Genomic DNA, 24,068 nt, shown 5'->3' on the forward strand with positions numbered 1-24,068 from the left:
TAGCCTAAGAAAAATATTATTTGGCATCGCCAACGAGCTAATATGGCAGAGTCCGTGCAAAGGTGGGCATCACACAGCAACCACACGCTTACTTGAAGAAAACTGAATTTTCTGATTATTATTTCTTCAGCTTAGCTTTGATGGGTTAAACATAACTGACTTCACTTGCAATTTTATCTGTTCAGAGAGTAAATTGGGCAGTTTTTGTTTTCCCATAACGCATTTTTATTTTTTTTCTTAAAATAAAAAAAAATAATAAAGTGGAGATTTGGGCATTTTTATATTTGCTGGTTGCAAATTATTATGTTATTATTATTCATATTTTAACGGGAGCAGTCTTCTTTCTGGTGCACAGAGAGATCGCCGAGGACTGGTGGGGCACGTACCCTACGAAAAAAAATGATTTGGCAACGCCTACGAGCTAATAGGGCAGAACTCATGCAAAGGTGGGCATCACACATCAATCAGACCTTTAATTGGGGGCCACAGCAGAAGAGAAAAAGTGAAAAAGCGTCCTGAGGAGATCCGGGTTCACTCTCAGATCAGACCAACTACAAAAAAACTGCATAGTGCGTTGTGCTCTGTCTTGACTGATTTCGGCTGACAGACGCTGATTTTATTATACGGGACTCCATCATTTGTTCTTCTGCTCACTTATTAGCGCAGAACCAAAAAACTAACGAGGTGTTACTCGCTGCAACGTCACTTTTATTTACATTCGCGGCTGACGTGAGAACTTGTGACACGCGAGCTGGTACAACCTAAAAGAGAGGGAAGGAAAAGCTGCTGCTTCTGCGGGCTGCAAGTGGGGATGCTGCAGGGGTTTACACACCCAGGCTGAGAACTTATTTAGAGCTCACGGGCTATTAGCGGGGATATTTGTTTAATAAGATAAGGATATGGTTTGCAAGTCTCCCCCCCCCCCCCCCCCTCTCTGCCTCTCTCTCTCTCTTTCTCTCTGCTCATGCAGACACCCGAACAGTTAAGCGAGAAAACACACACGCATTATTCTCACCTTGGCACCATCACTATGACAAATTAGCCCATGCAACAAACGCTTTATTGCATATATAGTGTATTGTTTGAGGCAATAAATCCCGTAAGTCAAACGCTTTGCAAGTTGGGACACCTGCTCCTTCTGTTAATGTGCAGAATTTTAAATTATTAGTATTATTATTACTATTTGCGGTACTACTTGTCGTAGTAATAATATCACTACACCGCAAGTTTGCTCAAAGCGATGATAAATCATTGATTCTCCTTCCCTTTTCTTCACTCTGAGCTTTCCTTTTCGATCCGTCCCCTACCATTAAAATAAAACACCCTTCACTTCAGCTTTGCTCGCAACGCTTCAGAAATGTAAGAAAATTGTGCCATCTACCCGCTGCCCCTGGAACTGAAGCTTATATCCCAAGACCTCGGAGACCTCAACTCACTTCTAACGCAGATGGATGAAAAAAAAGGCTGGTAGCGCCTCCTTGCACGCACGTCCAAAGCAGCTGCCGGCTGCTATTAGGCTGTAACTTTACAAGTAATGTGTGTTTTAAGCACCTGTCATCCACTCTACATCCCACTGCGTCTGTCTGTCTCTCTCTGTGTGTGGATATGAATGGAGGAGGGAGCAGGAAATAGGCTGCCGCGTTCACATGAGGAGCAGGGCTTTAGGAAAATTCAAATAGTCTGTTTGGGTGAATTTGTAATAATAATAATAATAATAATAATAATAATAAAAACTGTAGCCAGGAATAAATCTGCATTGTCGCATATTTAACGTAAACCAAAGTTATAATTTCCCCCTTCCCTCCTCCCAAAGAAAAAAATTGGTTGCATGATATGATTTATTTATTTATTTTTCTCCCTAAGCTTTGGATTGGTTTGGAAGTTGTATATTTATTTTTTTATTAAAAAAACACGCACACAAACAAATAATCATCCCCCCCTCCCCCCAATATTTCCGGATAAAGGGTGATGGAGGAACTTATCTTTTCAGTTGCTGTGGAATAGCGTCATTTTGTTCAAGGTTTTATGTGAGGTTTAAAAAATAACAGGAAACGACATTCATTTGAAAATTAAAAGTAAAATAAAAAATAAAAAAATTGAAAAGTCGCGTTTTAAAATTTATATGATGAGTTAAAGAAAGTTTAAATTGACGAAGAGCAGAATTAGAAACCCTTGTGCAGCGTTCTTAATCAAACCAAACACGCTCACATGACGCAGGGGCGCAACCAAAAAGCTTTACTAGGGGGCGACAAGATGTGGGGGCCACCAATAACCAGAAACGATAGTAACAGAGTTTCAGATGTTTTATTATTAATTTTGCTCTTACAGAAGTTTAAAATGTGGGAGTTTATTCTTCATACCCACCATGTTACCAAAAGCCGTCTGATTTGACGCCTCAGCCCACACATAAATTAAGGTCAATGATTTTAAAATACAATTTCTTTCGTAACAAGTACATGTACAGTGAATATTTTTTAGCAATTCTGCACTGCATAATCTCTTAATATGATTTTACTGTAGATTTATTGTGTATTTTAATTCTGAGATAGTAATTTAAATTACAATATTAATAATTAACAGGTAAAAATATTTTGTCAGTACCTAATATTTGTAGATGTGGGTGATGTTCTTAGACATATATTCAATGAAAAACTTTTTACTACAGCCATTTGTAATATTTTTTTACATTTACAATGCAATTTTTGGTATAAAAGCATCAGACTGTACAACAGAACCTACAGTAATCATTTAAAACAGTCAAGTTTTTATTTTATTCTGACAGCAGGTCTGTAAAATGTTTCATAATTTCTTGTTGTACAGAAATTGTGCTGTATTTTAGTTTAAGTTAACAGTTACCTAATACTGTAATACTAACAATACAATAGCTAGAGAATAATTGCTGACATTGTGTTACTTTTTCTTGATTATTTAATAAATTATGATTTTCTTGTATAACAAAACAACAACAAAAATCTCACTTCTTTAGATCTATAGAAAACTTAGTGTCCATTGTTCAAACACACATTTTCGACCTAAGTCTTGCTTCGTTTAAAAGTGTAGTACTGGTTGAGGTTGCAACAGAGTTGAAATTGAACACCAGGTATGAATAAATAAAGGATAAATCGGTAAATGAATAAATATATCCCATCAAAGTTAGTATTTTCCTCTCGTAAATTTATAAAAAGTAGATATTCATTTAAAAAATAGCATAAATACAAAATTGTCTGCACAGGTTGTGGTTGAATGTCTAGGGTGATCATTGCGCCCTCTGCTTTTGGATTTACATGTATTTAAGGGTTGTTTTTTAGCTTAGAAAAAAGTTAATAAAATAAATGTATGCATGCTAAAGGTCCCGCACATATTTACCCTAAACAAAGACGTCGAAAGTCAAACTTGTTTAGTCCATTTGATCAACTTCAACCAGCTTCATACCACATGTAGGCATAAAGAGATGTCGCTACTTAGATGTTCTTTCTGCATCCTCCTTTCGACCACCTCTCCTCGCTGTTTAGGCATTAAAATCGTGCATTTTCAGTGACTGTTGCTCAATGGGTGGCTGTTATAATCTAGGATAATAATAAAAATATATTTATAACTGAAAGGCTAAACTTTCAGAGAGAAGCAGACAGAGTGGGTGGGAATCAAACTGCTCTATTTTAAAACAGACACGAGAGCATTTTTTTTTTTCTTTAATCACTCCATGTGATTTGTCTTCATATCTACGATCACACACGGAGGAGAAGATGGAGATGAGTGGTTAGAGAGACCGCAGACACTGTCCTGGATATTAAACGCCCCACGCCCCATCCGCCTCCCCTCCTCAAGGCTCCCAAAACCCTGACGCATTACTTCATGTGTATTTATTTTGTATCGATTCTAATACTCTTTATTAAGATGAACCACATAGGCGTATTTAACCACACGAGTATTTAAAGGTGCGCCACTCTAAGGCCGTTTGGCGCAGGGGGAAGGCTCACCTGTCTCCTTTTAGGGCTCCCTCCGGGTGTGAATGTTAAGCTGCATGTTTATTGTGCACGCGCGTGTAAAATAACTTGCTTCTTTTTAATGTCTCCCATAAATGATGATTATGGATGGAGATGGGGGTGATGATGTATCATGATGTGGGAAAACGATGGACATCAGCAAGGTCTGAGTTAAAATAAGGAAATATCTTTTTAATCAATTCTGCATTAATTAGATGGGCAGGGCAAACCTCCCCTTACGCGTCTTTGTGGTGATGAGGGAAGATGCCCGGTTCCCTTAAAACGCAGCACAGCGCGCGCGTTTGTGTGCGTGTGTGCAAGCGCGTGCGTGCGCCTGTGTGGGTGCGTTTGTCTCATTTTTGCCGAAAGTTCCAAAAGGCTCACTTGGCAGCGCTCTCTCAAACTGTGAAATTAATTTGGCAAAATGCTGGTCGATGCTGCTGGTGATGGTGGTAGACTGAAGGTGCGTTAACAATAAAACTCACACCCTGCGCGTTATTTCTCCTCCATTCTTTACCATCTTCCTCATCTTCGTCGCTATTCTCGCTGCCATCATCTTCCTCATCATCATTTCCACCACACAATGATCCGCAGCCTACATATGCTCCCAAGTTTCCACAGGTAAAAAAAGAAACAACAACAAAACCAAACAAACAAACAAACAAAAAACTTGACAAATCATGTTAATTGTGTTTCAGTACGTCTTCACTAACTTTTTGTTTCGGGCATTTTGTAAACACATTATAATACGAAAACACCTTCTGTTTCTCTACAGACGAACAGAAATAAGGCCTGCATTTTGTTAAATGCTCTCATTTAACTGGCCTGTTAGTCTTAAATATACGGCCCAGCGGTTGATTTCTTTTCCATAACAAATGTACAGTGAGCATCAAAACACAGCTAGATCATAAATATGGATTCCCACTATTTCAAAATTGAAAGTTTTTTCAGTCCACGTTAAATCAACAGCTTCTGATTTTTGTGCATTTGGATCAATGACATTAGAAGAGGCACAAACGTTTTACAGAACATGTTTGAAGAGGGAATTTGATTTAAAACTTACTTGCAAAATAAAGTAAAAACCAACAGCTTATTTAAAATAACTCCGATTATTACTTAGGACCTATCATTATGTCACCAGAAGCATGTCAGCCTGGCTGATGTATTTTGTGGAACATATTAATTTTGATCAAATAAGGACTTTCAAAAAACAAAAAACAAAACAACAACAAAAAAAAGCTTAACAAATCAACCGTGTTGCAGCAACTGTATGTAAATTGAGTTTGGTTGGCTTAAAAAGTGTAGCTTTAATGCAGAAGTTTTGTAGAGTTTTGTTCAACTTATTTTTTACAGAGTATAGCCTATATTTCCTTTCAGGTTTGGTTCACTTACACCAGACACCATAAAGACAATAAGTGTTTGAACAACTCCTTTCCTGCCGCACAGTCTGGAGTCTTTCACCTCCAATTCGCAGCTCTCTCGGACCTTTCTCATGTGAAGAACACGCCGAACAGATATGCTTTGCAGAGCCCCCGCATCCCCGCTTGAGATTGCCACAGATACCCCACATCTGACATTTTCTGGTGTTTGATGAGTTTTTTTTTTTTTTTTGCCTCCGTGCAACAGTGTCTATGTCCAGGAGATGAGCAGAGATCAGCGGGGAGCTAAAAATCCACCCGGGAACATGCATCTACTAATGCATACATGCTGTAAATGTGCAACTAGAACCCCGAATGCGACCTTCAAGAGAAATTAATTTTTATTTCGCCCCCTCCTCAGTGACCCCGCAGCGTCCCGGGACCTCACTTTGGGAACCGGTGAAGCCTATATGTCGGACTGTGATCATGGGGTTGAATTAGATTACAGGGAAATTACCCTCCTCCTTTCCACCCTCTACCCCCGCACCCCACTCCGCTCCCCGTCCTCCCCATCCTCTCTGACTGACCCCTGCAGGTCCCGGGACCCGCGGCTCCGGGGACTCAAGCCAGCGCCCCCTCTCCCCCCAACACCCCGAACTAATGAACAGCCATAACACGTAAGAACTGGTGGCCGCCAAAAGACAGCGGCGTGCGGGCTGCTGTCAGAGCTGGCTGTGCGCACAGAAATCGCTCAACCCTGTGAGAGGACAAATCTTCACGGAGGGTCTCCGCAAAGAGAGAGAAAGAGAGACAGAGATAGGATTGGTGGGGCCGGGGGGTTGGGTGGGGTGTAGAGATGTGGGGAGCGAAAAGGAAATCGATGTGGGGGAGCTACCGACTGTTGCAGCGAGATGGCGCTGTTCTGCGTGTTTCACCGGAGCGGTGCTTTCACCGTTTCTTTCTTTTCAGTGGTCTCCATCTGGATTTCCGCTTCTTCTTCTTTTCCCCCCCCCTCAAACAAAATATTTTCAATTGGAGTTTTTCTTTTAATTAATACATTACTGGGAGATAGTTTGATTTTGGAATTCTAGACACTTAAATATGTTTTTAAAGCATACAAGAAAGAAAATCAACAAAAAACCCAACAAACTGGAATTTAAACATCGGCCATGAAGGGAAAGGTGCAAATATTTGTTTGGCTCTAAAAGATAAAAGGAGCGCAATTATCTTCAGATATTTCGTTTTGTTTCGTTTTTTCTTTCTTTCTTTCCTTTTTTTCTTCCATCTTTTTTTTCTTCCTGTCGTTCTTTCCTTTTTTCTTTCTTCTATTCTGTCCTTTTTTCTTTCATCTTTATTTTTTTCTTTTCTTTCTTTCTTTGTTTCCTTTTACTTTCTTTTTCTTTCTTTCTGTCTTTCTTTCTTTCACAATACTTGTTTATCGAGCTTTATTGCGACTTTAGGGTAGCCTTTAGATAAAAAAAAGGTCATTTTTACTTCTAATTTATCTTTTGAATTTCGATAATCAAATCCTAAATGATCATTACTGTAGCAATTCTCTTGCAGAGTTCCGCAATGTACGGGAAAACATTTAAAGAAACCAACAGAATTAAATATGATCCAATAAGTATACTTTACCTCTAAATGTGACATTAATTTTCTTGTAAATGTGTAATTGTTCTTTTCATCCCACTAGCATATATTTTTCTTTTCTTTCTTTATATTAAAATTGTTCCTACACTGGATTGATTTTTTTTTGAAACTCTGTACTTAACATAAAATAAGCATATTTGGTCTAAACAGTAAAATAAAATAAATAAATTACCAATTGCATGATTAAAACTCCTATCATAAAAATAAATAATAAAGAGGGTTACATTTCATTCGATTTGAAATCAGATCAAATTTGAGGTACGTTGAAAAAGTTGTATCCGTACCAAAATTGCACATATTTTAAAGTAAAAGGCGCACTAAAATCAAATTACTTCCAAATGACTTCAAACTTGTTTGCCATGTATGTTTTTATGGGAGATCTGAAAGAAGAAGCAGTTGAATGGAGACAGTTTATGACGCACAATGTTGTGGATTCAGCGATCAAACTCCCTGCAGCCTTGGTCAGTCCTCTGAACTTTACCACTATGTGTAAACAAGTTGTCAGAGAATAATTTTCTCTTTCCCTCCATTTTTTTCTCTTTTTATTGGAATGAAAATTCAATCTTCCAAGATCAGATTAGACGACTTTTTTTTTTTCTACTTCTCCTCTCCTCTCTCCCGGTTCCTTGTCATCGCTGAGGCTGGACTTTGGTGGACCATAATGCGGCAATTGTCGACGCTTTGTGACCCATAAAATTTGAGGGTGGCTATTCTGGCTTTGGTATGTAATTATGCAAAACACTTTGCATAAAGACTTGCCATCCGATCTAATGATAGAGTCTGCGGTCTCATTTTTTGCAGCGAGGGGAGGCACCGTGCAAGCGAAAGCCCCTGCAACTCTGAGCAGATCGGCGGAAAAAAGCAGCTACAATCAAAAAGAAAAGTGCACCTATAAGAACAGGTGCCATTATGCAGGTAATTTTGTTATGATGTATGATGGAGCGTATTTAAATCTAACCGCTGTTTGCCCAGATCATGCATTAAGACATATTTGCAGAACAATTTTAGATGTTGTCCCTTCAATAAACAAAATTTTGTGTAAGGCTTCGAAGTTTTGTAATGTAATAGGAATTTTTATTTGGCTTGCTTTTTTGTTTTTTTTAAGGTAATAGAAAGGTTGTTTCTTCAAATTGACCTCACTCGGATTTTCGTATAATCAGACAATTTGTAAATGTATGAACACGTATTTCACTGAAACGTTGTTTTATTCCGTAAACATGCAAACTATCAAATAAAAACAATAGATAAATCTCTAAATGTGTCCCATTTGCTGTTGTTTAATACAATTTTTCTTGATGATTAATAAAATGCAATACATATCTTGCTCTTGATGTGTGCAATACATTGGATTTTTTTTTTTTACCTTTCTGTGTGTGTGTGTGTGGGTGCGTGTGTGTGTGTGTATGCACATAATAAACACTTGTGCTGCCTGACAGAGGTGCGAATCTGAGAGCTTTTCCACCAAATGAAGTGCCAGCAGAAAGAGAAATAAAGAGATCTGCAGCTGTCAGGGGTCAGGCAGGGAGAGATTGCTTCTAGAGATCTTTTGAAAAAAATCACACGTTTGAAGGCTTAGAGCTTTGCTGTCTCCGCATTTCAAGCTCAGATCAGTGGAATCAGGGGAGGAAAAAAAAAAAGGAAGAACATGGGTTGGGGAATTCTGATGTTGGGATGGACACGGGAAGAGTGCTGTTTGGAGGTCTGTTTTATGTACCTGATCCTTTAGTGAGGGGAAGAAAGACAAGCCGAGTGTTTTGTTCGGTGTGTTGGAACAACAGTGTCTCTAATGTCCGTGTGTGTAAAAAAGAAATGTGTGTGCAGAAATCTGCTCTGCTGCCGCCTCAAATTTGAAGCGAGTCCCGACAAAAGATCGACAACCTTAAGTGTTTCGCAATTTCTGTTTATTGAATAATAATAATAATAATAATAATAATAATAATAATAATAATAATAATAATAATAATAATAATAATAATAATAATAATAATAATAATAAAAATATAGTTTTTGTTCTGTTGCCATGCTGAATTTTATCGCTGTTAAGTCATAAAAATGCAAATAAATGACTTCAGAATTAGTTAAGATGCAGAACTCTGAATCCAACTTTATTTTGTTGAGATGAGGAGCAACTTCTGGTCCTTTTGTGGTTCATGATCAAAACAGAACCGCAGTTTGGTCGATAATATAGAGGGGGCACAGGTGGTGACGTTTTGACAAATCGATCGAACATTTCATCATGTATTTCAATATTCCAGACAATTTAATTAGCCGGTATGATCATAAAACGTAAGGAAATATTGGTAAGTATATAAAAAATAATAATAAAAAAAACTGTTTTGTTGATATTTCATGCTTTGAAGAAACTTCGTGAAAAGAATGCATGGTTGTAGATACAGATTTTAAATGGAAGTCTGTCTCGATGTAAAGTCTAAAATGATGACGTTTGGGAGTTTCATTACAAATGAGAAAGAAATCAAATCTTAAATGTATAAGAATGCATTTTCATTCTGTTGGCGTGCAAAATAAAACTTCATCTTAGACAGTTGGTGTCTTGTCTTATTTTTTAAAAGAGTAATGCAAGGAAAGACACACACACACACACACGCACGCACGCACACACACACACACACACACACACACACACACATATATATATATTCTCATGGGATTTTTTTCCTCTGTATACCTTTTTAAGAATGAACATCAGCTTGATTAACTTATTTAACCAACATTTTGATTCTCTCTTCTTCACTTTCTGCCAAGTTTTTATGATCTTCAGCTTGCATACTAAATATATTACGTATGTTAATCAGTTTTAGTTCAATGACAACTTTGAATGCTTAACAACCCATTTAATAATACATCTTTATGACAAGAAATACATGACTTCCCTATTGTTGGGAGCTAACTTTATAAGACAGTCTGATTTTTTTTTTTCCTCAGCTTTATTTCTTTTAACATATTTTTAATTGTAAAAGGTGTTTAAAGAAGACAAATTAGGAAGAAAAACTGGGGAAAAAAGAGTAAAAGACAGGAAAACCATAGTTCACATAAGCACATTATGTCTGAATATTTGATTAATAATCTTCTCGAGATTAAGGACAGAGAATAGGAAAAGCTTTTACTTTGAAAGTCCACAAATCTTTCATCACAAGTGACTTGTGGAGAAACATGCCTATCTTAATTTGAAGCCTAACTTCTTGCTGTGTGTCTTCTTCATATGCTATGTGATTTTTTTTTTTTTGCTCCTTGTGGAGAAAGAAAAATATGCAAATCCCATCAGATTTATAATGCTCAGCTCCTTTGAGCTGTTCATGTGCTTTTGCTGTGGTGTATTATTATTTTCAAGGGTTCTCAGCAGGACATAAAGAGATCCTAAGTTATTCTTGCACCTGACAAAAAATATATAAATATATATTCTTTTTTCAGGAAAAGTGATAATGACATGATTTATTATCACCAAAATGGATGGTGGTGAAGCTTGTTTATTCACATATGGAATTTAATATAAATTGACAGGCAATGAAGTAAAGAGTCTTTTATGTGACACCATTATGGGCTCTTCAAATCCTCCGCAGAACAAGTGATACAAACATTTCCATTCAAATGCACACAAAGAAGAACCGGTAGACTTCATTCAGCTGAGGATGGAAATCAGAAATGCGTCTTCTGTGAACTCTGAAGTTTGTTGTTTTTGGAGCTAAATAAAAGTTTGTCTTATTGCTTAATTTTTCATTTGGCTCCTTCCAAACTCTACCAAGGGATTCATTTCCTCGGTATCCCTTTTTAAGAATGAGCATCAACTTGATTAACTTAATTAATCTTTTCAATCTTGCTGTCTCCTCTCAAAAACAGTTTGGCTTATCTGTTTGTGCATATGTGTGTGTGTTTGTCTTATTTTCTTGAATTTTGCCCTGCATTTTGGATCCAGTGGTTTCACTAGAGAAGGAGAGAGGGAACGACACAGAGAGGGAGAGATAGAGAGAGAGACCCCTGATTGGCCTGGTGTTAAAGAGCTCTGATCTAGGCCATGACAGCTTAGTCCAATCAGCCTGCTCAACATGCTGGTTTGACTGTCACTTTCAATTTTCACATGACCCTGTGCTCCTAGAATGGGGGAGAAGTGGCAGAAAGTAGGACTGAAGGCTCATATTATCGGCCTGACAGCTTCACTCATCTGAAAGTAATGCAAAACGCAGTTCATATTTATTCTCTGACCTTATGTCCGAACAGGGAATCTACTGTAGCTACATTGTTAGGTTGCACAGACAGAAAAAAGGCCAACTGGGTGAAATCCTTCTGCATAATTTGAGGAAAAAAGAAAAAAAATATATAAAGTGGAATAAGATGAGTTCTGCAAGAAGAAAAGTTTCAGGAAGTCTTATTTAGACAAAAACAATAAAGCAAAATTATGTTTTAATGTCCTTTCACCTAAATAAGCATTTATCTTAGAAGGGATGATCATATTCTCTTCTACTGAGCTCCAGTTCTGCTCATGTAGGTCATAAAAGAAGAAGAGTGTTATCAGTGCTGGTAGATGCGGTCATTATCAGACATGGTGCTAGACAGGAGGGAGGGGTTCATTGTTCGCTGTGTGCTGGTTGCCCACTGACTGAATAAGGTGTGTTCATTGTTCCTTCTCCGTGTGTTATAGCCACAGGCTCCATCGTTTTTACACAGCTTCGCTGCAAATAGTCTGCTGGCTACAGATGCAGTGTGATTTATTTAAACGGAAGCAAATGAGAAAAGCTGGAAATCACCCCCTACCATGCGCAACATTCATAATATTGTGTCACTTACCAAAGGGCTGTGGTGGTGTTTTGCTCTCTCGTCAAACTGAAGCCACCAAACATCTGCAACATCTCCCGTGAAAGTGCACACGTTGGATTATTTCAGCATTTTGCATGTTGTCGTCGTTGTCGTATGGTTTGCTCTGCGGGAAACAGAAGAGAGTTGAGTAGTAGAGCCGTAAAGGTTGTTGTAGTTTCTGTATAATCCTCACTTCTTGTCCCCTGCCTGCCCTCCTAATCCCTTGGCATGTGTTGGTGACATCACATGGCTACTGGCTCCAAATTCCCCCTGCAACTGTCATTAACTCTGTGAACAAATGAATAATGACTGGGAGACTCGCTGGCTCCCACCACTGACCTTGGGTATTATTAGTGTGACCTCTCTTTGGCTTGACCAAAAAACCTTTTTGATATCATTGCTGGAAGTACACTAGGAATGATGGCCTGTCTGCCTGCACGAGGGTGGGGAGGGGGATGGGTTAGCATCCACCACTGTCATGTAAACCTACACTTTCCACCCACTGCAGTTTCATGAATACTTAATTAGAGAACACAGCCTGAAATACCTGCCTTGCAAGTCGGCTGACCTCTCTTTTACCAACAATGCACAATATTTGGGTTTAGCCGGGTGACATGGTCAGATGACATGTTTTTTTGCTCTGCAAAGGGAGGGCCTTTTGGGAGTCCTGCGGCAGTTAGCTGTGTGATATCATCTGTGCAGACAGAGGAGTCAGTCAGGTGTGGCTGTGGGAGGAAGCATCTCCATATGTCAAAGAGTTGCTTCTCACAGGAACAGGCTGGAAATCACACGCTGATAGTGAGCCCAACCTGCACAAAGATCAGTGAGATTTATTATCAGATGGAAACTAACTCAGTGAACTTTATATATATATATATATATATATATATATATATATATATATATATATATATATATATATATATATATATATATATATATATATATATATATATATATATATATATATATATGTATATATATAATAAATTATACAACATCCATTTATATACATTGCATACTATTAGATGGACCCATGCAAGTGTACTTATATATGTTTACAAATAAATATAGCTATTTATGTGTGTGTGTAATGTGTAAACTATTAAGTAATTATTGAATGACATAATTAGCGACATTTCAGTTTAGATCTACACTCTTTGTCTTTGCATTCCTGTTTTCAGAAACAGTATGTTTTAAGTAATTGGAAAATTCCATGTACAATGGATCATTTTTTGTTGAGTATTAATTTCTCAATAAGATATTTGTATCATGAAATATGCTTAAATTTTGTTAAGTCTATTTTTTTTAGTATTCAAAATGTTCTGTCCATTTGTTTTTGGTGGAGAAGAATAACACTGCTTTTAGTTAAACGCACTCCACATGTCATTGTTCCGGACCAAACACTCCTGAATTAGGGAACAAAAGCAAATGTGTGATAAAATGTGGTGTGTTTTAACGCCAAACCCGCCCGAGATCAGAGACTGAATGAATGAATAACTAGTTGAAATGAAACTGTCAGATTACTAATCTCAGCGCCAGTAATGGAGAGCCTGCTCCTATATGGACAGTGACAAATACGCAGAGAGGCCGCAGCTATTTAAGGCTCGCCCAGAACGAATAAATACCTGATATGAAAGGTAGACACAGAGACTGGGCTGATGTAATCAGCGCTGCCGCGTCGAGGGCTCTCCATCATTGCAATCTGCAGATTGCAATAAAAGTTCCCAGAATTGCTCTGAGGGACTCAATCTGAACCAATAGACAATCACAGCCTCTGATCTCGCTCCCAATTGAGACACATCCCAGCTGAATGTTCCTGAAATTAGACCTACTTGGTGTGCTCATGATCTTGAGATGGGCAGATAGAGCAGGTGTTATCCTTCTATCTCTCACACACATGCGACACGCGAGCGTGTCGCAAGTGGCAGCGGCTGGCAGCGGATATGTGCTGCAGTAAATAGACAGTCCATACATGTAAGATTTTACATAAAGCACCGCGTAACCCAGAAGTGACAAAGTGGGAAGGGATTGAAGGGCGGCAGTAAATCGCTCGCTGATGTGTGGATTATACTCGAACCGTTCGACACAGCTGCACGACCTCTGTCAGCAGAGAGCAGCAAAGTGGGACAAGAAGAGGAGCGGGGAGCCCACCTCCTTTACTACGGCAGGGCGGCTCACGTCGGGGAGCAGAGCGGCCAAGCGAGTGCAGGAGGTCGGCCTTCGACTGCCTGCTGTGCCGGAGAGAAAACAATGCTTCAGAAAGTTCTTAAGTTATTAAAAGTGAGGAACAAAATGCGCCATGCAGTGTTGAAATATCCTAATTTATTTTAGGACCATGAAAATATAAGAGTTTTAGGGATACATTAAATACGCAGAAACTTTTGTCGGTTCTTGATAATCAGGTGTCGGAGGTGTCACAGTTTCAAGCAAAAACAATGTCAGAAATAAAAATATTATTTTTTATATTATTATTGTTAATAATACTATTAATAGTAAATTATTTCAATAACTAAATCAATGTATTTATATTAAAATATATGCATACATGTATTAAATTATTTCACACATAAATAATTGTTTTAAGCAGAAGCATAATCTTCAAAATATATTCTAACCTTTAACCAAAAACATCGCAAAATTATTTTTCTTAAAGTAATAATAATAATAATAATAATAATAATAATAATAATAATAATAATAATAATAATAATAATAATAATAATAATGCTTTGCTGTGTGAATCATTTTTTTGTGTGTTAAATTTTACTGTGGCAGCATATTATAGACTAAAGATCCGTGCGGATTTGATAGCAATGGGAGCCGAAATGGTTCCCAGCGCAGAGACGATTCCTTAGGCGAACATCCATCCTCGATGCGCCAGAATCCGCCTGGAAATGAGTCGTGAAGCACCGCCCGCTTGGAAGCAGAGAACAGCAGGTTTAATGTCCTTCCAGCACCTGCCACGATTTGGATGTTGTTGACGAGCAAGAGGGGAAGAAAAAAAATAAATACTACGCTTTGGAAAAAAAAAAGGATGAAAAAAAAAAGAATGGACCATAGATGAGTATGAATTTGACCTGTCATGGAAAGTCTAAATGGGGCTGGGCAAAGAGCGCATGTGACCAAGGTGGCCGGGATGATAGAAATCATCATCAGAGGAGTAATTACAGTATAGTTTATGGCTGGCTGCCTTTGGCAAAAACTGTAATTTGGAGCACATCTCTTCTTTTAACCAGGGGGAAGGCGTTCAGCTTAAAGGATGGAGGGGAGTGAAAGTAATGATGGATACTTTTGTCTCAAATGTGACCCTCTATTAACATCTCCTGGCAGCATCTAGATCCCGTCACCATGGAAGAGGACAAAAGTCATTTTCTCATCGCATAAAATCCCCTCTTTTTAAATGCCATCCTCACCAATAAATGGGTGGAGGCCTCGCTTTATCACTCTCCACCCTTACCACCTCTCCATCCTCCCTTTTGTTTTGCAGGTGTCTCCAATTACCTGCTCATTTGCCTTTAATCTTAGCTCTGTTCTTCAGAAACATGTTGATGCTGCCTCCCAACACTAAAGTTTTCTGAGAATCAGTGCAAACACAAAGCGATGAGATCCCTTCTGATTGACGGCTTTATGAATTTAAGGGCCAAGATAAAAAAGAAACCCAAGAGGGGAGTGAGAGGTGTCAGTATTTGATACAAGTTGCTACATGGCATTATATTATGATTCTTTGCTGGTGAAAGATGAGTGCCAAGCAGCAGTCAGGAAAGAGTGTTGCTAAGAGACAGGGATGCTGCACAACTTGCATCAGGAGCTTGACTTCGACCTCACATGCAAATTAGCTTGTGCCAAATCTTTTGTGTGAACGAAACCACAGTGCAGCTAATACCTGCCCTGAAAGGCTTTAATATCAAGACTCATCTGTGCCTTAGGAAGTGAAAGCGTGACGAACGGGACACAGTCGTTGGGTTTTAAATGAAACATTCAAAATAGGGTTGGACGAGGTATGAAAAACATGCATTTATTAAACCATTCCTAAGTATTGTGGTGACAATATTGATTGTAACTAACCCACATTTATTTTTTAATCTTGAGCGTCAGTGTTATGGATGTTCAAATCTTGAATTGACGGCATTCAGGGAAGTGAGACTCCATCCACTTGGTCCAGTACATTGTGGCGTATGGATGAACTTGAAAAAGTTAAAAGCAAAATAAAAGCCTCCTAAATTGTTACAGCAATATTCAAATTTTATCTTATATGCAGTCTACTTAGGATGGCATTCTGCTTAAGGGCATCTGAGCACTTAGCAAGTTAAGAGTCTAAGACAGATTGCATAAAGCAATGCAGAAAGGTGTTAGGCAGAAATGTGAGGAAAATAAACAATTCACAAATTAAAAATTTTAAAACATACTCAACAAAGGAACAAACAAATAAATCCATGAGGGTGAAAGGCCAGTAGAAAAATTTAGCAAGGAGAAAACAAAAGTTGAATAATGAATAATGAATAATGAATAGGTGTCTATTAAATGAATGAGATGCTGCTGTGGGGAAGCATGGATTGAGGCATTCAGGGAAACAGAGATTCTTCAAAGTACAAATATTTATAAAACTTGTTTTTGAAAGTAGCATTTTAAATGTCTTTTGGTATTAGGATAAACCCAGACTGAGACAAAAAGAAAGCAAAAATGAATAAGACATTACACTGGGCAAACCTGAAATGATAAGCATCTCCTTAACACATCAAGAAAAGACAAAAAAAGAAAATCCTCAATTTTTAAACAATAATCTTGGTGTTGCCATAAAATGGAGGTGCTGAAGAGGGGCTTGACTTGGGTACCATTCATGCAAAACACATCAATTTTGCATTGATGACTTCAACTCCCAATACTGAGCAGACGAGGAGAAACTTAGAGTTTTTAAAAACATCTCCAAAGTTTGCTTTTTCATTTAACAATCAGATATTATTTTCCCAAATTATCCTGCTCACGCTACATTCGCCTGGAGCGCCTTCATCACATTAGAGCTCATGCATTTTTTAAGGAAAGCCTCAGGTGGTGTCTCACAGAAGCATATTGTATTCACATGTGACACGCTCATCTTTACTGACCTGCTTGTCATTTAAGACAAGAATGATAATGATGTCTGTCTGAAGGGGAGGGGAGGTTTAAATGGCCGTCGAGGGCAGATGGGGTTGTGACCTGTACCAGGTTATCTGAAGTGGACACTGATAATGGCCTTTTAGTCATGCCAGGTTTGATCCTTCACCACTAAGGAGCAATAGTTAATCAATAGTCCGAACAGAGCAGTAATATGAGGTTACTGTATGAGCAACTGGTAAGTAGGCAGAAAAAAAACAGCATCTGCACAACAGTTAATTGGCTGAACATTTGACAGGGTCAGCATGAGGAAGAAGTAAAGAGCTACATATCAATAGGATCACATGGTGAAAAACCAAATCAATTGTGCTGAATTGATTGAACATTAGTATTTTTTTCCACTATTTATATGAAAAACACATGAAAATGTGTAAGTTATGATCAGAGCAAGCCAAGGACAGATTAACTCGTGGAACCAGCAAACACAACTTTGAGGCAGAGACATAAAACAGGCATTTTAATCAAAGCTAAGTGAAATATAGATCCCTCTCCTCTCGGGGTTCTTCACATTATGCAGGGAGGAAAACGAAAAAAAAAAGCAAAAAGCAAGGAAACGGAGAGCGGCAAGAGTGAGCAATGCACTACAGTGTTCAAAGCCAACCTTGTCAATAGTACTCACAGTGGGCTAGGGGAGTGTAATAGCACTTCCCTGATTCTACATTGATATCATATAATCCAGTGTGCCCTGTTTCAGTATCATATTTATCTAACCTGCTGGGGGACAGGCTAAGGGGGACGGTGTCCCTGCTGCTAGGAGCAGACACATTACACACCGCCTCGCGTATTCTTATTGATTACTCCCACCCCACTGCCCAGGGACCATAATTTAACTCAGCAGGCACTACAGTTAATACTGGAATTCAAACATTCCATCTACACTTCAAGAGCCAAAAACAATTGACACTTTAAAAATGTGCAGGGCCCTTTCTAAATGGGATCTGAAGGAAATGGATCTCTATTTTCTTCTGTGTGCTTTCTCTTTTCTTTTTTTTTTTTTATCCCCTGCCGCTTCTTTCTTCCTCTCTGAGCTAATGCTCAAACTGTGGAGATTTTAAAGAGTAACAATTTCTCAAGTGATGTTTTAATTAGAAAACTGAGGTTTGAGCATTCTGGCTTTTGCAACTTATTTTCTTTTAACTCTAATATCTTGATGCAAGAGAAACAATCTGACAACACTTTATGGTGAAACGTGAATCTGTATTCAAGCTTTACTTAAGCAACAAAGTGGACTTACAAACCATGGACATAAGACAAGATGACTGAAGGTGTGTGGGGTAGCCTGCTTCCTCTCACCTCAAATGAATCTCACATGAGATTAATTCTGCAAAATGTTAAAACTGTTCAGGGAAATTATGAAAGTACATGTCACCAAAGAGGCTGGCAAAATCTGGCAAGTGTAAAGCCATATTAAAAAAAGTGAAATCTATGGAGCCTTGTATAAAAAAAAGTCCAAAAGTACATGATACACAGTAAAAATTTTTAATTGAAAAAATAGAAACCACATTTTACACCATAACAGCATTAAAACAAGAGGGAGACAAATCTACTATTAATATTCAGTAGGTTGTTGTATTAAATCGAAACAGATCAATGTGAGAGAAACTGTTAGCAATCCTTATTTATTATTTCACTCAGTCCAATATATTGCAATTTAATTAATACATCTGCAAATGCTTAAGAAGCAATAATAATAATAATAATAATAATAATAATAATAATAATAATAATAATAATAATAATAATAATAATAATAAAACAAATAAAAGTATTATTCTTGAGGAGCAATCAAACATTTCTTTTTAGGACTGGACGGACGCATCGCCACACTTTACTCAAAGCTAAAAAAATAGTATCAGTGGAGCTTAATATGCATTAATTAAACTGACTCTGTTTCCTTTAATGAGCTGGAGGATTTGATGTCAATGCAGCTCAATTCACAAAGGGTTCAATGCGCTTAATTAAGCAGCATATCTGCAATAAACTGAAATAATCAATACAAAAAAGAAATCTAGATATATTTCAGCTTTGTTATGGATCCTATGTAAGACACCGACTCACCTTAGAAACAGGTAAAATTACCTTTATTAGGTTTTAGTTGGAGAGCTTTTCCTTTCTGGTGCAACAATTAAGACGCCTGTTTTATCCAGGCTTTTAGTCATATGTGGCAGAGCTCGCTGTTGCATCTGTGTGCTGCGCAGAGATAGAGTCTATGGAGGGCCAGGGAAGCAGACTCCAGAGATCCATCCATCTCAATCTGAGGCTACAGCTGACACCTTACAAAGAGGTACAATTAATAAGGGCATTATCCAGCAGCAGGCAACAATGGAGTTCTAAAGCAGAGACACCAACCTCAGGAGGCCCGGGGAGCAGAGAAAAGGGAGCGTGTCTGTTTATGGGTGGGGGGAAGTGCGAGCCAAAGTGCTTCAAAATGGAATGCATTACAACCAGTGTCTTCAGGATATAAATGACAATCTATTACATCTGACGATTATGATAAATGGTGAACATTGGGTAGTACACAAAATAGGTCAAAATTATTTTTCAATAATTTCTACCTTTGATTCATATGATATTTTTGGCTGGATAAAAGTAAAAGAAAAAAAAAAGTAGACAAGACTCTTTACTGCCTGACTGATGAAAGCTCTTCAGGTGATAGAGACATCATTAGAAGGAAACTTGAGTTATCAAACCTGGTCTAACTGATAATGGAGCCCTCATGAAATTGTCCTGTTAGTGCAGGTTGAGTGCAGCTCTGTGGTTCACAGGGGATAGGGCGGGGACACCGCTGCACTGACATTTACAGCAATCCAGGAGTTGTTTGTGGTCACTGGACTGGAGACAAACGTTGAACCCAAAAGGTCAGAGGGATTGTGGCTAAATTTCTTCCACAGTGGAGGTCCCTCTGTTGGAAAAGACAAACAGAAAGCAGCTGAGGTGTGTTGAGGGCCCGTCCTGTTTCTCCTAGAAATCAATCTGTCATCATGTAAACACAAGCCCAGCCCAAAAGGAGGATGGAGCTGAATGAATATTACCTCCCCCCATGAAAAAAAAAAAGTTAAAGGATAACAAACAAAAGTACAATCAATACGACCTGAACAGAGGAGTGAAACAATGCTCTGGGAATAAATTCTTAAATAATAAAGTCAAAATCACTTAAATTTTTTAAAACAGTCAAGAATTCCCCCCGCCCCCCTCGTAGTGATGGTTTTGTATATTTTATAGCTCATTCCATGAGGAGAGGATGAGCTTGCTCATGGATTAAGGCTTTGATCAATAACAAGATAGGAGGCCGGCTCTCTAAGCTCAAGAAAATTAATTCGAAATGCAGTCAAACTCTTATCGACCCGCAGCCAGAGCTGCTTTCATTGCAGGTTGTTGATAATCCACCAATATTGTGATGAGCAGCTAATCTCTTATTTTAAATATGACTTCCACTGCAAATAATAAAAGTAAAGACTGGCAGTCATTTGTTATCTAAACAGAATGTGGGGTCATGAGACGTGTTTGGATGAAGAGTGCTTTAAGTCCATCTTTACAACTTTTCAGTCATGAAGAAGTTTTCTTCATAGTAGCTAGGTGGAGAACGTTAGACATAACTGTCCAGTTGAAGAAAAAAAAATGATTTGTTCACTTTTTATTACATGATGAGGGACAACAAACATTAACTGTTAAAAAGAAGACAGGCCTGACAGGCACCGACCAATTTGTAGATGCAATTCCAGGCAGAGCTTTTCTGTTGAAAAGAACAATAAGGACACACTTTTAGGGTAAAAAAAATGCAACACATTAAACACATTTTTTGTTCCAAATGGACTTTCCACATTTTGCAAAAAAATAAGATAAAAACAGAAAACATATTACTTGCAAAAAGTGCTGCAGCTAGATTGAAGGTTTCATTAAAAAAGACAGGCAAACGAAGACAGAAAAGTACATAGAATTAGACATGAATCAACATTTGTTTCCAAACCAATCCAGTCTTAGTAGACCTGCTCTTAACTTTTGTTTCCGTAGAAACAATATTTAATCCTTGATTATAAACATACTCCACATTTCTGCTCATTTATCAGTTTGTTTGAGACCAGACTGGAAACCAACAAGACAAATGTGAAATTATTTCAAAATGTTTAAATATCATACATTTAAATCGCAGACAGTTTCTTATCATCTCAAATGTTTAAGATTAATTTTTGATATTCAAAAAAATCCTTTTAACAAAGTTCTTCAAATTTGTTCCAAATCTCATGCCCAGGTATTTATCCTCTTATTATAAAAAATAATCCTCACCTGGATTGAGTTTAGGTTACACAGATTTTTAATAAAAACCTTGAGTTTCTTGTTTTGGCAATACTCTTACAGATTGACAACTTTGTTATCAGTATGCCTGCATGTCAGTATCATGATGCACATCTGAAAGATTGAGAATAATATAAAGAACAGAGAAACTAAAAGAGTTCCTTGACAAACTTCAGTTTTTATTGAAAAGAAAGCAATCTACTGTTGTTTTTCAAACCACTCAGCAGGATAATGATTTCAGACATATTGAATTTTCACAATTTTGACATCAAGACTGATCAACCCTGGGTTATATCTTCTTCAGGTCTAAAGACATAACTCAAATTACATTCTAAAGTGATTGTTCAATAGAAGGTAGACAGTAGATTCTGACAAATAGTCATTCTTAAATCATAAAGGATTTAAATAACCTAAAAGTTACAATGAAAAATGTTCTCTTTTTTATGTCTGAACTGACCTGTTTGAGTGACAACTTATTACTTATGAGTAAGAAGGTGGACTTTTCTATGAAAATGGTACACATAACTCCTTTAGAAGCTGTCCAAAATTTTTAGAGACTGCTGATTAATCCTGTACTGTGATATCAAAGAAATTAATGCCATCTGTATCATTAATTGAAGCAGTTCTGTTGAACATATCAGGAAGCAACTTACAGTTAGACCTTTATACAAACTCAAAGATCTATTTAAACTAAACAGAGCTAGGGATCAGTTAAACGTCAAAGATTTTTGGGAGATGAGAGCTAAAGCTCAACATTTCAGAGTTCTAACGTTCAGAGTGTCTCTCTCTCTCTCTATATAGATATGTATATCTATATAGAGATATAATCTATATCTATATGTGTGTGTGTGCGTATTTAAACCAGTTTTTGACCATAATAAGATCCAAGCAAATTGAAATGCTGCTGAACAAAAACAAACATTACTTTCCACCAATTTACAGATCTCTCAGCCTGAATGTAAAGATTAAAGCAGATTTTATGACAGTAAGAAAATTCCCAACACATTGTGGTACAAAATAAAATTTCTTGCTGTGGCCAAAACAAAAAAAAACAAAACTTAAAGATTTTTCTTTTTCTGTTCCTATTTTAAATAAATACATAAATAAATAAATAAATAAATAAATAAATAAATAAATAAATAAAAAATAACTGCAGATATCAGTTATTATGATACAAGAGTCTTCTGAGAGTTTAGAATTTCTTTGGACTAAAGACACTTATTGGTCAAGCTTTTCTCTCCAGTCAACCAATCAAAAGTTGTCCCTCTATGCCACAGAGGCAGCACTTATGATGAGCCTCATTCCCCTCTGGCATAAACTTTGAACACTGGGGAATGGTTGTTGTGCAAGTTACAAATCAGAAGCGAAAACAAAGCAGGTTAATTGATGATCTGCACGATTGGGTTTTAATGAGGCCACGATGCCCACGGCCAGGCCCTGATCAGGATACGCAGGACTTTCTCCTCAGTGCTCCGTCTTCTTTGATCTTGTTTGGTTCCTCGACTGCGGCGACAGCCATTGTTGGCTTTAATTACTTCACGAACCAAATGGTACGGATGAAAGATAGGTTTCTGTAATTAATAAAATTTCCATAAATTTGAATCACTAACCAGTCTCATTAGCTGGCGCCTTTTGTCTTGACTGAAGTTCCCATGTCATCCTTTTCCAACTTCAACTATACAGAAAATATATTTCTCGAGGGCAGGGATTCACTTGATATGCACCATATTTCCCGATAATCAAATTCACTGTAGGTAATTAAATGCAGCACACACTGTAGTCCTGCTCCAGTGATTGAGGTCAACCTGAGGAAAACGGCAATTGCTGCATTAAACCAAGCAAACGTAAAAAAAAAAAAAAAGTCTTTTCAATTAGGTATTTCAGAGGAACTCTGCAGCTGCGGGCATGTTGATCTTATTCAAGCTTAAAAACATAATCAAATTGTTGAAGAATTTGTCTTTGATCATGTGTAATCAGGTTCCGGGCTGCTTGCTGCATCACTGAGTTGCAGGGTTGCTTGTTGGCACTTGGTGTTTTGGATGGAAGTCAGCTTGGCAGTGACCGAGCTGCAGGGTATTCACAGGACAATAAAAAGGACAGTTACTCAGAGGGAGAAAACACCTGTTGTTTTGGACTTTTCAAATATGTTTGGATTGGAAAGCATTTGCTGAAATTTAAAGAAAAGCAGTGCCTTGTGAAACTACAAAGACATCTTGAACTTCTTCACATTTTGTTGTACGAATTTCAATGTATTTAATTGTACAGAGGACGAAAAATACTTTTTTTATTTTAATAACCTTCTATTGCATTACAACTGTCGTCAATACACTTTGTCCTGATTTCATGTGACAGATTAACACAAGTAGTGTAAAATTGACAAGTGGAAGAAAAATGGCACATGGTTTCATCAAAAGAAGAGCCTTAAAAAGTGTCGTGCAATCATATTCAGCCCATTTTACCCTGATACACCTAAATAAAATCCACTGTAGCCTACTGAAATCACCCACAATGGCATATGGCATTGACACTCAATAAACTCAAAATAATTTTAAAAGGACAAATGTTTCCCTGCAATGAACTGGTGATCTGTCCAGGGTGTTCCCTGCCTCATGCCCAACGCCTCATCAGTGCCTCAGTGAAGCAGATTTAGATAATGGACAAATGGATTTTTATGTATTTTGAAATATTTTATGCCATACAGCAATACAAAAGAGCATCCAACTCTGAAATAAAAAAAAGCTACAGACTTTGGGGTGCATTCATATTCATGCCCTTTTAGTCTTATACCCCATCTACCCTCAGAAATCACCTAACTCCTAAA

The 24,068-nt window shown here is 37.6% G+C and overlaps 1 long non-coding RNA gene across 1 annotated transcript; it reads left to right on the plus strand.

Annotated features, from left to right (window-relative positions):
• Nucleotides 1-901: 901 nt before the first annotated feature.
• LOC122835831 lies at nucleotides 902-8,992 on the plus strand. The gene is made up of 2 exons (XR_006371359.1): nucleotides 902-7,712; nucleotides 7,793-8,992. It is a non-coding gene; the product is annotated as an uncharacterized LOC122835831 (long non-coding RNA).
• Nucleotides 8,993-24,068: the final 15,076 nt, after the last annotated feature.

Source organism: Gambusia affinis, linkage group LG08 (assembly GCF_019740435.1).
Source record: "Gambusia affinis linkage group LG08, SWU_Gaff_1.0, whole genome shotgun sequence".
NCBI classification, from domain to species: Eukaryota; Metazoa; Chordata; class Actinopteri; order Cyprinodontiformes; family Poeciliidae; genus Gambusia; species Gambusia affinis.